A 14,105-nucleotide genomic window follows, 5' to 3' on the forward strand; every position below is an offset into this window, starting at 1 on the left:
GATAATGAACTAAACCTCTGATACTGTAGGCAAGCTCCTGGTTAAACGCTTTCTTTTTTAAGTGTTGCCTTGGTCAAGGTGTCTTCTCACAGCAATATCAAGCATGTAATAATCCCTGTGTAATCAGGGCTCTGGCCACCTTGGTTCTCACATCTCAGAACTCTGTATCCCACAGTTCAAATTTGGCTCTTTTCCAGTTTTTTTTAATACCCAATCATACACCTACCTTAGGACCTTTCCTCCTGTGAATGTGATTGTGAGAAATTCTCTGTCTAAGGTTTTATTCCTTGTTCCCCCAGCCCCCAACCCCACTCCTGTATCAATGATGGCAGCTCCTGCTCTGCCCCTTCACGGCACCATCATTGACTAATGATGCTTCACACACTCACTTGAAGGCTTTACGTCTCCTTCACTATATCCACGCTAGTTGGAAGAATGCTTTGTTCATCACCGAATCGCTCGGAACTTGAAAGGGTAACGTGGATCATTATTAGCGTTCACTAAGCGTCTGCTGAATGAATAGCTGACAAATGAAACGACTTCATTCTTCTTTGCCATCAATGCTCACTCCTCTACTTTTAATTTATTGATTTAAGCCACCAGTTCTTTTCTGTAGGTTTGTAGTTTCTCACCTTAGGAATTTTGGTTTCTCTTTTATTTTAAACAGTGCAATTCTGGATTTTTCTCTCCTGTTTAAAAGATTTGGATGAAGAGCACATACATCTTCACAGCCTACTCCTCCTGTGAGATGCTCTGTATGTTCCATACAGTGTAGAGACAGCAATAAGGGGGAGGCTCTATTTCCTGGGCCAAATTGTTAGGGATTGGATAAAAGTTAAAATGGTTTGATTTAATACAAAATTTGAGCTTTGTATACTACCAGGACCTGACACTGAATCTTTTCTTCCTGTGTCCAAGAAGGTGCTATCATTCTTTTGCCTCTATCTGGCCAGGAAATAAAGGCCTTTTCCTTAGGTGACAACATTTTATAGGCACTTCAGTTCATGCAGGGAAGAGATTTCAAATCAAAGTACGCACAGGATGGGGATTAACCTGCAACCCACACAGGTAGTAAGATCCATAATAAGCAGTATGTAGTCTGTCCTATTCCATCATCAATCCTATAATTCCAGCGTCTTTGGTTTTCAATTTGTGTGTGTGTGTGTGTGTGTGTGTGTGTGTGTGTGTGTGTGTGGTCCATGTGTGTGCATGCATTTGTTTGTGTAAGAATGTGGAGGCCTGAAGTTGGCACCGAGAAACATCCTCAATCTCTTTTCTATGTTATTCTTCAAGTCAGGCTGTCTCAGTCAAACCCAGAGCTCACAGATGTGGTTAGTCTCATTAACCAGCTTCCTCTAGGGATCTTCTGTTCTGCCTTCTGAGTCTGGGCTGCCTGGCATTTCATATGGGTTCAAAAGATCAAAACTCTATTCCTCACACTATGGGGCAAGAACTTTAGTCTCCCCAGCCCCACTGTCTGGAAAGCTTCTGAATTCCCAGGTTCAGCTACATTTTTTATTTGATTTTGATTTCTTCCAAAAATGTTTTATTTCACCTTTTAGGTGTTTGACATAGAAGGTGGCATTTACTTTCTCATGATAGTCCAGAAGAGTTCTGACTAGAAATCTCTAAGTTCATTTAAAAATGTCTCATATATCATGGTGAACCAGTTCTTAATGTATGTTTTCATCATGATGGTTGGAAATGTGGTTTATTATGGGAGATTGTGGTGAGACTCTAAAGAAGCAATTAGAACTGAAGAAAATGTCCGGCCATCAAAAGAAGTAATGGATGATGTATTGGTTATTTCTGGCTGTTAGAACAGATTGCTACTACATGGCCATTTAAAGGAACACACATTTACCTTCTTACAATTCTGAAGGCGAGAGGTCAACATCAGACATCACTAGGCTGAAGTCATAATACCCTTCTGGGTCCCATGTTCTTCAAGGATACAGAGGAGTGCTGGACCCATACCCCTTCCAAGACTAGACTGACTTGTGACTGCTTTTCTTGTTTTTTGTTTTTGTTTTGTTTTTTTGTTTTGTTTTTGTTTCAAGACAAGGTTTCTCTGTAGCTTTGGAGCCTGTCCTGGAACTAGCTCTTGTAGACCAGGCTGGCCTTAAACTCACCGAGATCTGCCTGCCTCTGCCTCCTGAGTGCTGGGATTAGAGGTATGTACCACCACTGCCCAGCTTGTGGCTGCTTCATTTCTGTCTTCTAGCGAGAGCCTCATCTTCTCTGTGTGTGTTATTTCCTCTGGCTCTCTCTTATAAGGTATCACGGGCTGAATGCCTCCAACAAAATTCATGTGGAAATTTCACCTCCAGTTTTGGTCTTACAAGGAGAGATCACATAGGGCATCTATGAGGCGATCAATAAAGAAGATCTTACTCTGAGGAATAGGTTGACCTTCTCATAAGTGGGCCACTTATAAAAGTCAGGAGCTTTTATAAATCACTGAGCTAGGCGGCAGTGGCTCACACCTTTAACCCCAGCGCTTGGGATGCAGAGACATGTGGATCTCTGTGAGTTCGATGCCAGCCTGGTCTACAGAGTGATTTCCAGGGCAGGCTCCAAAGCTACAGAAAAATGCTGTCTCGAAAAAATAAAAACAAAAATAATAATAAAAATAAATAAATAAATCGTTTGTTTGTTTTTAAAGAAAGGGATGTTTCCTTGACTCTTGGTTGTGAGTGTTTTCCCATGCAATATGTAATTCCTCAGATTCCTACAGAGTCTCAATAACAAAAGTGGCCTCATCAGATGTGATTCCTTGACCTTGTGTCCCTGAGGCCCCAGAACTATGAGATGAATATATCTCTATTCTGTACAAATTATCAATTATAATTTATTTTGCTTCGATAACACAACATTGACCAAGACAAAATAATTTATATGACTGAATAACAGAGCAAAATCATGACTTCATTTGCAGCTTCGATTTCTTTTTCTTTCTTTTCTATATCAGGGTTACCAACTGAAGTTAGTAGGACATGGACATTCTTAGCAAGCCATTTTTTTTAGCTTACTGTTAAGTTTTAAACCAGGAACAAATGGCCCAGGTGCCTAGTTAACATATCAAAGCAGATCTAGCCTTCAGATTTTTCCAGCATCCCCCAGTCCCTCCCTGTTACAGGGTCTTGCTGGCATACCTACCCTTCCCCTAGAGGCTCTTCCCTATGTAATCCAGACATCTTGGTTATCCATTCTTTTTATATCTTTGCCCTCTTGGCTATTGTACCTGGTTCCGCTTTCTCTTTTTTCTTTCCCCTTCCTCCACATGCTGAGTTCAAGCTGGCCATGTCCACTCTGGATTCTCCCAGATGTCCCTGCCTCCACCTCTGCTCTCCCCCATACCTGTAGTAAACTGTCTCCTCTACCACACCTAGGGGCAGTCATGTCCGTTCTTTTTTATTTCCTTTTTTCATTCACTTACCACAAAAGACAATGCTAATCTTAAATAAAATGGTGTCCTCTCCCACCCCCCACCCAGTCCAAAGTAGAGAATGAAGAAATGAAGAATCCCACGTCAGCCAAGATCAATAGAAAGGATTTACATAGAGGAAGCAAAGAAGAATGTGAATCCAGTTACAAGTGAGAATCATAGCTCTGACATGATTCCATCCTGGGAACTCTGGAGGGATGCCTTGGTATAGGGGAGATGATGAAGCGGCCTTGATATCCCTCTGTGTCGCTCAATCGATTTAACAGGACACTGTTTACTGGAGGGATTACAGTGGCCAACTTGAACAGCTACCACTGCAGACTTATGTCACGCTGCCCTCCTTCAGCCATTCCAGAAGCATAACAATCCATAGATCCTGGGGACAGGGTCATAGAAACATCAATTCTTTCTTTTCAAGTTCACCAGGGTCATACAGAGGTCAATGGAAGTCCCTCAAACCCAGAAGGGGAAGGTGGGCATTTTTTTTTTCTGGGAAGACAATATTCCCTTAAACTGGAGTAAGTGAGAGGGAGACCCTGGGGTGGGAGGGCCACATAAACGGGGTTAAGGTCGTGTAAAGTCCAATAGACTAAACAGCTTTCGGGGTCAGGAAGAATTTGTCAGAGTTCATGCATGCCAAGTCAGGGTTCTAATTTTAAGCTATTTTTCTCTTCCAAATTAAGCAGACTAGGAAATACTCCCTGAAGAAAAAAGAGGAATTTTCAACAAAAGTGTTAAAATTACTTAAGATGTAACTTTAAAAATTAGACAATTTTTATTTAAATTCTTAAAAGTTATTATTGTATGCTGTGTGGCAGTGGGAGCGGCAGGCATGCGTGATGGTGCCTGTCTGGAGGTCACAGGACAACTTTACCACTTTGGCTCTCTCCTTTATGTGTGGTTAGGAGAATCAAGCTTCAATCACTGGGCTTTGATGGCATGTGCCTTTTCCTCCCGCTGAGACATCCTGCTGGCCCTAGCCAATCTGCATGTTAGAAGTAAGGTTTCAAATATCTCAGCTTCTTTCTTCTCTGAACAGGAAAAGCTAGTGGAGAGTCTGGGGTTTGTGATGTGGAAGATGAGGAGATCCAGGCAGCAGCTAACTTCTCAGTGCTCTCTGGACCTTCTCTTAACGCATCCCACCCTACTGGCTAAAAGTCCAAAGAGATCATAGAGCAGTCCTGGAGGGCTAACCTATTGATTGCTTCCATAGCTCAAGGCAATCTCCAATTCTCACTCAAATAATCAAGAAAAATGTGCTTCCTCTGTCCTCCTCTTCCTCCTCCTCTTCCTCATTCCCTTCTTCTTTCCTTCTTTCTTTAATTGACAGGTAATAATTTTGTATGTTTACAGGGTAGACAGGGATGTTTTTGGTACACTTGTCCATGGACTAATGAACAAGTCAGGTTATTTGGTTTATCCATCACCTCTTTGTTGTAAGATCATGCAAAGCCCTTTTCTCAATATTTGATATATCATTAACCATAACCATTTCTTAAGTTCTCCTACCTAGTTGTGCCTCTGTACTGGCAACCAACCCTCGGTCCTTCCTGGGCTTTACCAACCACTGTTTTGCGCTGTGCTCCTGTAAACGTGGCCTTTTTAGATTCTAAATGTGAGGGAAAATAGGTGGCATTTGCCTTTCCGTGTCTGGATTTTTCCACTTAACATTGTGCTCTCTTTTTCAACACGGAACACCTCTGAGAGCAGAGGGAACTCTGAGGAGAGACTGAAGTTGAGCTTTGCTTAGCTCCAGACAAGGGAGACCAGAGTCAGCTATCTGTGGTGTAGTTGACATATCTGGCTTTGTTTCCGTGATATTTTCCACCCAGGCAGTGGGGAATAGGATGCTCACAATTAACAGTTGAGGTCATGGGTGACAAGAGGTCCAGGCAGGTCTCACCTTCACAACCCAACCAGTGGAAGACACTGAGGAATAGCGGTATAGGTGAAAGAGGACCATTGTCTGTATGCCTTATGCTGGGGAAGGTTATAAGATGTCCCTGTCTTGTCCCTCTGCTAGCTTAGGTCTGTGACCACTGTGTTCTGACATCTCAGTTCTACCAATACCATTCTGTGTGTGAGTGACACTTCTTTAACTGTCTTGTGGGCCCAGTGGGCCTGTTAGGTGCAAGCCCTTGTCTTCTTTGCTGGGTCTTTGTACTTAGTACGGGGCTGTCTGCCACAAAGGGGTTGGAAGAATCGGTCAGTTCTGTCAGCGGTCAGTAAAAGAATGATTCTGTGAGGTCTGCTAACCTTACCACAGTTCGGAAGTGTCCTGTGTATTCCAGCACCCTGCCAGGCATTTGCAAGTAATTTTTGTTCGTTAATTCTCACACAACCCTATATGACACAGTAATGGTGATTATGAACTAACAGATAAGGAGACTGAGGCTCACACAGTCGAAACAGCTTGCCTAGGGGTTTCTGCAGGCCCCTGGTTTTAGGACATCAGTGTGCTTGACACTCAACTTGCTCTTCATCCTTCTTCTGTTTCACTCCTAGTGAATAGCCTTTCCCTGTCAGAACTAGCAGTGAGAAACGTGGTCTTGTACAACAGGAGCTTAGGATAAAGAAGAGAAAGAGAACTGTCTAGGGACCTTTTAAAAAGCAGAACCTGTTCAATGCCAGTAGGTAAAGGGCCAAGTGACCAACACACAGGGGAGCCACGGGGATTCAGCACAGACCAGAGTAAGTGGGGTTAATTAGGGAAAGGCCAGGTTTGCTGAAAGAGGCGACTTTGGAGCCCACAGAGGTAGCAGGCCTGCAATGTGGACCTGCTCACTGCTTGGCTCCCCATGCTCACTTGGAAGGGGGTGTAATTAAGTCCTTCCCAAGCAGCTGCAGCGAGAGCAGGCTGCTGGGGCTGCAGGCAGTGTATTGCTAGTGCCCCCCTGTGCACAAAGGGAGAACTGAGAAGTTGATGGGCACACAGGAAGGCATTGCAGCTCCTTGCACATCTCACCAGGGATGTGCGGCTCTGTTCCGACTCCCCTAATCTCTGCATTTTAAAGCAGACCCTTTAGTTTGAAGCAGCCCTTTCCACGTACCCAGCTGCATGCAGGACAGGTACTCTTCTATTCCCAGGTTGCTTGCCTTCTCTGTGCTCTCTCTTATTGTGGTTTCTTCTCAGAGGTCGCTGTGGGTACAGAAAGTTGGAGAGCCCCCCTCAGGGGACCAGCAGAGTAGCCCCTCCCTGGCCAGAGTCCTGTACCATGAAGACAGCCTGCAGGGAAAGGACCACAAGTAGGACCAGGCATAAGTGTTGTCAAGGTGGGATCGTTAACCCTTTTGTTTCAGTGACGTTTTGTACTTTGGAGTTCTGTTTCTCAGTCTGAGAAATGAGCCGTGGCTCCCTCTGCATTTGGCCGCTGTTTCCACTGTCCACCGCCCTTCCTGGGTTCTCCCCCTGCTCGCCTCTCTTTCCCCATTGCTCTTCATCCTCTCTTCCTACAGGCAGCCAGTATTGAAGGATCATAAGGCTTAGTGAGTTAGATGGTTTATTTAGATTAGAAAATGAAGAAGGAGGTGTTCACGAGGCTCCTACCCTGAAGGGGAGCGGCGCTCTGCTCCCCTCGTTTAATGCAATCCAATCCTTATTTATTCGGCGACTATTATATGACAGGTGAAGTATTACTCTTTAGGCGCCACCAAACCGATAAGCAGGAGAAAATACACGCCTGCATCTTCGTCACTGTAACACGGAATTCTTATCTCTGTTTATGTCACATCATTGCTATGCAGGTACAGGACAGGACTGGGGCTCAGAGGAGAAACCAAAGCTGTGAGACCCGTGCTGGGTTGATAGCACGTTGCAGAAGGCGAAATGGACAGCTTCCAGTGCTATATATATTGTTTGAGCAAATACCTACATGGTCCGTAGTAAGCACGGATAGACAAAACATTTGATAGGCACAGAGTACCAGAGGACGGGGGCTGCTGGGGGTCATTTTCACGTTGGTGTATAGAATGTCTCACTACAGATGGCATCTCTACGTCAACATAAAAAGATGAAGTTTATACCCAATTAGGCAGTTATGGGCTAAAAAACAAAAATAAAAAAGAGTAAGTGGATGTGTCATTCATTGTTGGGGAAAACAGAATAATTAATGAACAATACTTGCCCTGGGACAAATCACAAGGGACACAAGCAGGAAAGAGTCAAAACAATGTCCATTGATGACTCAACATGCACTTGAGATGAGTTCCGTCCTTGGCAATTCCTGACAGCTTTCTATCCCAGAAGTCTGGTGGTCATGAGCACCCTGCCAGTTAGAAGCGTGTTATTTATTATTAACATTACTATTTACTTCCTATGTGTCTGGAGGACTGGCTTCCTGGGACTGGAGAGGAAGACTCAATGAAGGGGACATTTTAAATGAAAATCTAAATGTGGCTTCTAAGAGCTGAAAAACAAAGCTTTAAAGCAAAGACTGTGGACACTTGAAGAAAAACAAAACTCAGAACTTCCAAGAAGTCCTGCATTGAGGAGATGGTAGCCTGTATCCCTTCTTCTCTCCCCAGGACAACCTATAGGAGGCTGTACTTAGCTTTTAATTTTCCCTTTCTTCCTCCCAGCAGAATAAAATCCTTGATGTCCCTGTTCTGCCCTGGGGCTGTGATAACAATAACTAGACTACTCAGTTGCAAGGGGTAGACCTTCGCCTCTCATGCTCTCCTTATTTTCCTGTGACACAGAATACCTCAACACCACAGGGAAGGGCAGGCAAGGCAGCCACTTGACTTCTTGCTGGCCACTTGGGCAGCATGAAGAGAGAGCCCATCTTCATATATCCCTTGGACACTGAGGAAACTTCAAGTCATGTGAAGAGCAGACTCCATTAGCAATGCTGGGATTGAGGGTCATCTACTGCCAATCTACCAGAGAGCCACTATTTGTAGGCTATCCTTCCCCCTCCCTGCAAGAAGCTGGTATTGGTTGTCTGGGCTGTGGCTGCAATACTTTTGGTTTCCTAATGGTCAAGAAATGATTTAGAATCGTAAATATAAAAAAAGAAAAATTGACAACAGCAAACAAGTTTTTTTTTTTTTAAAAAAAGAGACAAAATAATCTCACCCTTTTCCTATCTCACCAGCAGGGACTGAAACATTTACTCTCTAAACACCTCTAAACCTAAGATCATCTACTAGAGGAATTCCATGCCCCTCCCCTCTTTGCTCATTCTGTGTGACTTTGGGTCTTCCTGTTTTTATAGGTATGTCTTAGAAGAGATACTGCAAGAAACCTTCCATGATTTTCTATGTATGTGGGTTTTTAACACGAGCATTCCTCTTCAATAGTGTTTATTCAAGTAAATACCCTATAAGGAAAACGAGTGAGGAAATTTGGCACAAAAGTATCGAAAAAAAAAAACCTTGCAACGTTCTTTTCCTTTTAAGAAAATATCAAGGCTGAAAACAAAGAAGCAAACAAACAGCAAAACACCTTTTGCACAAGGAAAGACACCACATGGGGTGTTCCTGGCCATCTCAGTTTGAAAGCAGTTATCCCTCACCATTAAAGCCAAGCTGGGGAAAATGGGTGTGGGGCAGAGCTCGTCAAAGAAGGGTTAAACATCTCTTTCTTCTTCAACCATGGACTCCGGGGCTGCAGAAGAGCCCTGGTCAATAGACAGATATATTGACTTGTTATTATTTAAAGTTGTTTAACCAGGTAGAGATAAACGAAAGCTTTCAGCCGCTGAGCTATCACACAAATCACAATTAAGGTGGCATATGTGTTTGGAAGACGTAAAATCAATTCCTGCGAAGATAATGTTTTAGTCTCTATTTGAACTTGAAAACAGAAGTAAATTTGCAGCGGCAGCAACAGCTGGGCTTGTTCCATCTAGGAGGCTCTCTATTAACTGTACAAGGAGCGCTTTCATTACCTCTTCTGATGCTTCTCTTTTATGGCTTTGTGTGCATCAGAAAAAGCCAAATTGATTGCGGTGGTGCTGTTTACTGATGTGGTCAGGACCAGAGCAGAGCAGCCAGGGCTCTCCCCCGAGCTGGGTATTTGGCCCTCCCCTTTCCTGTATACCTTTCATTATTTAGGAGAGAAAGCAGTAGGTGTCTAGAGGCTACAGATTTCCTGGACTGGGGCTTTAGATCTTCCAGAGTCTCTCCCTCAGAAAACCTTCCTAAGTTCCTGGGTGGAAACCAGTAAGGTAATGTGTGTGTCTAAAATACTCTCTGTGATTTAATCACCTGCCGATGTTTGCCCAGTGGGCAGCAATGGCTAAAGAACAGGCTCCCATTTGACATCTTAATCCTGTGTGTGCACGTATGTGTGTGTGAGTGTGTGTGTGTGTGTGTGTGTGTGTGTGTATGATCCTCACGACCTTACATGACTGAAGTCAGGACCACATCTTTGCCAATGAGATTTTTATAGGGCTCGGTATAGCATCAATCCACAGCAGATGCTCTCATCAGAACACCCTGGACACTGGGAATCTACTGCTCCTGAGTCCTAGATCTCATGCACCTTGTCAGCCTTCAACTGTGATATTGCTTGAGAAAGGAATGTTTTACCTTTGATGAACTCTTCTGGTTTTTAGGTGCAATGGGGAGGCCTGACATGGGTCTTTTTTTTGGGGGGGGAGGGACTAGAAGACCAGTTTTTAGCCCAGGAAAAGTATGCAGAAGTTAGCCTTTCTCAGAGCAGAAGGAAACTGCAAGATCTCTATACTCCTAACGTGACAAGAGGAGATGACCAGGAGAGGAAGGGAAAGTAGGTAGAAAGAAACCTGGAACCGGAGAGACTGGGCTTGGTCCCAGCCACCTTTAACTGACACTAGGAAGAAAGCAAGCCATTAACTGCTGCGGTATAGATGCCTTGTCTAATTAATATAAATTGTAACACCCAAACATCTGAAAATATGAGATGTTATGATAATATAAGATTAGCATTACTATTCCAGGTAGAGAAGGATGTGATTAAGAGACCACCTGTTCCATTCAGGCTGCTAGCTATTCAGACGAGAAGTAGCCAAGTATTGAGATGTGCTGATCTCAATACCTTCCATGTACACATGATCCTTTCAACCCCTTTCTACAATGGCTCTGCTCAGATGACTGTTGTGTTATGTTTCTCCTCACCTTAAAAGCCAGGAGACTCTTCATTCAAGAAACAAAAAGGCCGCTGAGTGCCAGACTCTGCTGTGCATGATGGGAAAGCAGCACACACAGAAATTAACCAATGTTCTTGAGAGCAGGACATTAGAGGGTAACAGGGGGTCATATTCATGTAGATTTATGACAGACAGACGGTTCATGGCAGTCAAATAGGGAGACAGAGATAGTGTAAGAATTTTGATGTTTCAACTTGATGGAGTTGAGGGACACCTAGGAGATTAATGAAGCATACTTCACTGTATGCCAGTAAAGGTATCTCCAGTAATCTTTAGATGCTAAGAGCTCAGAACTAGCGAGTGGATTAATCTTTTCATAGACCCATACAACGCTGGCGTTATTGGGAGGTGATAAAAAGGTAGCAGATAGGGCTAGTTGAAAGAAGTAGATTACTGGGGCCCCTGGCCTCTACATACAGGCATCTTTTTTTTTTCTTTTTGCTTGTTATCCACCAAAAAGGGAAGAAGGTCCTCTGCTGTACCCTCCTGTTGCCATGGTGTTTTGTGTTTAATGGGCTCACAATCACAGGGCCAAAGGACCATGGACTGAATCCTCTCAAACCATGAGCCAGAATGAGAAATTCCTCTCCTCAAGTTGTCATGTCTAGTTTTCATTCATAAAAATGAGAGAAGTGACTACTATAGATGCAAGATAACTAGATAGATTAATGGATGGATAGATAGATGATAGATAGATGATAGATAGATAGATAGATGATAGATAGATAGATAGATAGATAGATAGATAGATAGATAGATAGACAGACAGGTAGACAGACAGGTAGACAGATATATGATAGGTGTTTTATACTGGCATTCATTTATATTAATATAATTATGCTTAAAATTGGTGGTTCACATTTCTTGAATGGTATATTAGACTGAGTCAATGTTTCATAGTCCAAAGCATAACTCCATAGAACATCATTTTTACTGACCTCTTTTCTATGCCCAAACTAAAATAAAAAGCTATTTCTTCTTATCCATAAGACCTTTGATTGTTTATGTAGAGTCTGGAGTTACTTCGTTCCTTACCTCAGTACTTGAGGAGTTTGCAGGGTTACTTCTGACTCAGGACTCTCAGAATTCCACCCAGTCGAGGGTCAAGCTCAAGAGCCAGTTCTGTCAGCTTGTTTCTCCATGAGGAATGGGTGAAGTTCCTGTAAAGAACTTAGCCTTTTTCTAGTCTCAGCCTTTGTGCCAGTAGATTGTCTTTAAGTAAACAGAAACACCTGATCTCCTTCTGGAAGCCGACAGGAGAGCAGGCTTGCATAATGCTTGAGTGAGCCATTCTTGTACTTAGTCAAGGGAGCTCTGTGTGTTTGGGTACATAAGGTTGGCCCTGAGTCTAGGGCCAGTTTGCTGTTGAACTGGAAAGAATATTAGCTTTGGCCGGGATAGAACTGCCTTGGATCTCCAGCCTTGTCAGTCTGGCAGAGGACGGCACCTCAGTGAAGATAGCCCTTGTTTCTGGGGCTGTTTTCAATATTATGTGAGTTGACAGTCACAGAGGTTCCCAACGCCACTGTGTTTTTAGCAGATACATTTAAGTCATCAGCTTTCTGCAACACATGGTGGGCATGGGTGTGTGGATATGTGCTATCCACTGTGGGATTTCGGCACTTGGCAACCAAACCGTGTATGCTCTCAAGAAAGTATTCCTCACCCCCACAGAAACTTCTGCTTCCTGTCTTACACTCCTCCTCGGCACTTTGAGTTTCCTTAAGGTGAGAATTAGGAACAGGTGGAAGAGTGTCAAAGCTGCCCACAGAACTGAGATCAATGCGGGAAGAGGGAGGCAGGGACAAGAGGGAATTTGGAGGAACTCAGCAAGGAATTGACATCAAAAGCGAGCCATTCAAAGGAGCAGACTGACTCCCGTACTGGAGCCACTGTCACACAAGCGAGAAAATGTAAGACAGGGAGGAGTCACAGATGGGGTTGTCCATCCTGATGCTGTGCTGAGATTAAGACCGGAAATTAAGAGCTTGGCTGCATCAGGCGGGGAATCAGCGCCTTTGTCTTTGAGGCCCTCCAATGAGTCCCTTTACTGCCGTCGCTGACTCAACCACGCGGCGATTATTACCCTAATAAGCTGATTCCCCTGAGACCTTTAGTGACAAAGAGACAGAAACGGAAGTGATTTGGGCTTGTAACCAGAGCAACTGTCCTCACAAATGTACCGTGTACGGAACAAGACCATGAACAAAAGACAGAGGCTGCAGGGCAGATCCTAGCCTGCTTTGGTCCTCAGGGACAGCCCACCCTGAAAATACCCATATCCCTGCAAAGCCTAAGCACTAGATATCCCAGTGCATTGTGGGGAATCCTTGCATGTGCTTAAATGAGTTCTCTGAGGCATGGAGAAAGGGGTCCAGGGAAGGGATAGTGTTGAACACAGAGGCTGAGTCCAGGAATGGGCACTTGCTTTATTTCCTGTAACTATAAGGTAGGCAAACACTAAGTGTCCTTTGCTTCATTATAATGGCATCTGCCAATTGGATGCTCTTATATCTGATACCATGACACATCATCCATAAGGCTCTCTGCAGGCACTAAGGAAATGAAGAAAAAGCCTTCTTCCCAAGAGATCCCCATCTATGCCTGTCCTTAGCACACCTTGAGGATTTCTTGTCAAATGCTACCCCCAAGTCTCACAGAAAGGATCTCTTCCAAGAAGCCCAAATTCAGTCCTAGAGTGTGTACTTTGACTTTGGTAAAACATTTCCACTCTTCGCTGAATTCTTTCTCTGACAGCGACAAAATCTGAACACACTACCTGGAGGCTCCTTTCTGCTCTATATCCCCATCTTGCCTGGCCAACAGCAGCAGCGAGACCCCCGCCACAGGACTAAGGAATCAACAAAGAAAACAGCCCTCTACATTAAGCCTTTGAGAACACCATGTATGGTAGGAGATTTGGCAAGAGGGCAAAGATAAGGCCGAGAATGCTGCACTGCTGTAGATGCTGTGCCAGGGATGTTTGAAACACAGTTTTCTCTCGTGCACCCAGATAGCAATGCTGGAGTAGGCAGTTACCTGCTGTACTTGAAGATGAGTGCACCAACTCCGTAGGGTCTTATGCTTTAAGCCCTCAGGCATGCAGATATTATTGGGCAGAATCAGCAATTATACTCATATTACTCTCCTTTGGAAAGACCTTGCCTCCTAGCTATACACACACCATCTAGAGCTCTGGTGACACTGTGGGGTCATACATTAACGTTCTCTGGATGCAGCTAGACGACATGACTTCCTGCATCAATACAGTCCTCTATAGCTGGCTACGGGGAGGCTTCGCTTGGACCACAGGGGAAAAGGAAGCACTATAGTCTTAAGTCATTCAAATAAAATCCATTCTCGGTTAGAGGCAGGCTCCCCGATAAGGCTTGGAAACACCAAACCTCTTCTGAATTTGCAAGTAAGTGAGCATCAGACTATATGGGAAAATATAAAGAATTCTTGTGCCACTGTAGTCACAGGGAAATTGGTGTGTGTGTGTGTGTGTGTGTGTGTGTGTGTGT

The sequence above is a fragment of the Microtus pennsylvanicus genome, chromosome 3 (assembly GCF_037038515.1).
Source record: "Microtus pennsylvanicus isolate mMicPen1 chromosome 3, mMicPen1.hap1, whole genome shotgun sequence".
Taxonomy (NCBI): Eukaryota; Metazoa; Chordata; class Mammalia; order Rodentia; family Cricetidae; genus Microtus; species Microtus pennsylvanicus.